This window comes from Ascidiella aspersa, chromosome 5, assembly GCF_963924565.1.
Source record: "Ascidiella aspersa chromosome 5, kaAscAspe10.2, whole genome shotgun sequence".
Lineage (NCBI taxonomy): Eukaryota > Metazoa > Chordata > Ascidiacea > Phlebobranchia > Ascidiidae > Ascidiella > Ascidiella aspersa.
The window spans coordinates 9,493,324-9,495,823 of record NC_139451.1 but is presented as its reverse complement, the minus strand read 5'-3'; the positions used below and the strand labels follow the sequence as shown (position 1 = coordinate 9,495,823).

The window sequence follows — 2,500 nt, the reverse complement described above, 5'->3', positions numbered from 1 at the left end:
CGCCGTCGGCGCCGCGCGCCGCCGCGCACCTCGATTCCCGCCCTTGAGCCGCCAGCCGTTGGCCTCTTCGAGGTCGACTCGCCGCCGCCGCGCGGGATTCTGGTCGCGATCGTCGCACATCGTGCCGTGCTGTCTTGAGCGGGACGGGCGCTCGCGCGTCCGACGCCGCAGCAGCCGCGCGGAGAAATCCCCGCGCGGAACGTTTGCAACGCGACCCTGAGGCGGGCGCGGCCCCGGGATTGACCCGAGGCCGCAATTTGCGTTCAGAACGTCGATGCTCAATGTGTCCTGCAATTCACACTAATTCACGCAGCTAGCTGCGTCCTTCATCGACTCACGAGCCGAGTGATCCACCGCCAAGAGCCATCCACGATTGTTTCGCTCGCACAGTGCCTCGCACTAAAGGGTGACAAAATATACCGCGCCGAGCGGTCGGCCAGGCCGACGCTTGAAGCCGGAGCGCGCGGCACCGCGGCACTCGACGCGCAAACATTACCGGGTGACCGAATCGCCGGCCGGCGCGCCGCTCCTCGCGGGTCGGGCGCCGGGTAGCAAAAACTTTTTCTCTCGCTTGTCCGAGTTTCGCGTTCGCCGAAGCGTTTGCGAGACCGTTAATGATCCTTCCGCAGGTTCACCTACGGAAACCTTGTTACGACTTTTACTTCCTCTAAATGATCAAGTTAGATCGTCTTCTCGGACGCCGGCTCGACCGTTGCCGGCCGCGCCAGGTCCAATCGGAGGACCTCACTAAACCATTCAATCGGTAGTAGCGACGGGCGGTGTGTACAAAGGGCAGGGACGTAATCAACGCGAGCTAATGACTCGCGCTTACTGGGAATTCCTCGTTCAAGGGAAATAATTGCAATTCCCTATCCCTAGCACGACCGGGGTTCAGCGGGTTACCCAGACCTGTCGGCCAAGGCGAGCACATGCTGATCCGGTCAGTGTAGCGCGCGTGCGGCCCCGAACATCTAAGGGCATCACAGACCTGTTATTGCTCAATCTCGTGTGGCTAAACGCCACTAGTCCCTCTAAGAAGTTAGACGCCGACCGATTGGGTCGCGTAACTAGTTAGCAAGCCAGAGTCTCGTTCGTTATCGGAATTAACCAGACAAATCGCTCCACCAACTAAGAACGGCCATGCACCACCACCCACAGAATCAAGAAAGAGCTCTCAATCTGTCAATCCTCACTGTGTCCGGGCCGGGTGAGATTTCCCGTGTTGAGTCAAATTAAGCCGCAGGCTCCACTCCTGGTGGTGCCCTTCCGTCAATTCCTTTAAGTTTCAGCTTTGCAACCATACTTCCCCCGGAACCCAAAGACTTTGGTTTCCCGCAAGCTGCCGGAGAGGTCGTAAAACTAACGCCCCCCGATCGCTAGTTGGCATCGTTTATAGTCAGAACTAGGACGGTATCTGATCGTCTTCGAACCTCTGACTTTCGCTCTTGATTAAAGAAAACATTCTTGGCAAATGCTTTCGCAGTCGTTCGTCTTGCGCCGATCCAAGAATTTCACCTCTAACGGCACAGTACGAATGCCCCCGTCTGTCCCTCTTAATCATTACCTCGCGCTCCGAAAACCAACAAAATAGAACCGAGGTCCTATTCCATTATTCCATGCACCATTATTCAGGCGAATCGCCTGCTTTGAACACTCTAATTTTTTCAAAGTAAACGTTCCGGCCGCCGCCGACACTCAGTCAAGGGCACCGGCGGAGAACCGGAGGTGAGGCCAGGACGGCCAGTACACGCCTTGCGACGGACCGGCCGCCTGCGCCCAAAATCCAACTACGAGCTTTTTAACCGCAACAACTTAAATATACACTTTTGGAGCTGGAATTACCGCGGCTGCTGGCACCAGACTTGCCCTCCAATGGATACTCGTTAAAGGTTTTAAAGTGTACTCATTCCAATTACAGGGCCTCGTTTAGAGTCCTGTATTGTTATTTTTCGTCACTACCTCCCCGCGTCGGGAATGGGTAATTTGCGCGCCTGCTGCCTTCCTTGGATGTGGTAGCCGTTTCTCAGGCTCCCTCTCCGGAATCGAACCCTGATTCTCCGTTACCCGTAAGAACCTCGGTAGGCCAGTACCGTACCGACGAAAGTTGATAGGGCAGACACTTGAATGATCCGTCGCCGGTGCGAGACCGTGCGATCCGCAAAGTTATCCAGAGTCACCAAAGGTTGCGGGCCGAAGCCCGGTCGGTTTTTGGTCTGATAAAAGCACGCCTCCCGCGAGGTCGGCGCTTCACGCATGTATTAGCTCTAGCATTTCCACAGTTAACCACGTAAAACGTACGATCAAATGAACCATAACTGATTTAATGAGCCATTCGCAGTTTCACTGTACGAGAGCTCGTACTTAGACTTGCATGGCTTAATCTTTGAGACAAGCATATGACTACTGGCAGGATCAACCAGGTAGCTACTTTAGCGTAGCCCCGAAAGGCCGACGAAGGAGGCGCCGCTGATGCGGCGCCGTCGCTCGGTCGATGCGAAAC

General features: G+C 55.7%; 2 non-coding genes across 2 annotated transcripts; both read right to left on the bottom strand.

The window, feature by feature from the left end:
• Positions 1-211: 211 nt before the first annotated feature.
• Positions 212-365, bottom strand: LOC146142799 (5.8S ribosomal RNA). The gene has a single exon (XR_014500204.1). It is a non-coding gene; the product is annotated as a 5.8S ribosomal RNA (ribosomal RNA).
• A 247-nt stretch (positions 366-612) lies between these two features.
• LOC146142798 (small subunit ribosomal RNA) lies at positions 613-2,423 on the bottom strand. Its single transcript, XR_014500198.1, has one exon. It is a non-coding gene; the product is annotated as a small subunit ribosomal RNA (ribosomal RNA).
• Between the last annotated feature and the right edge of the window lie 77 nt (positions 2,424-2,500).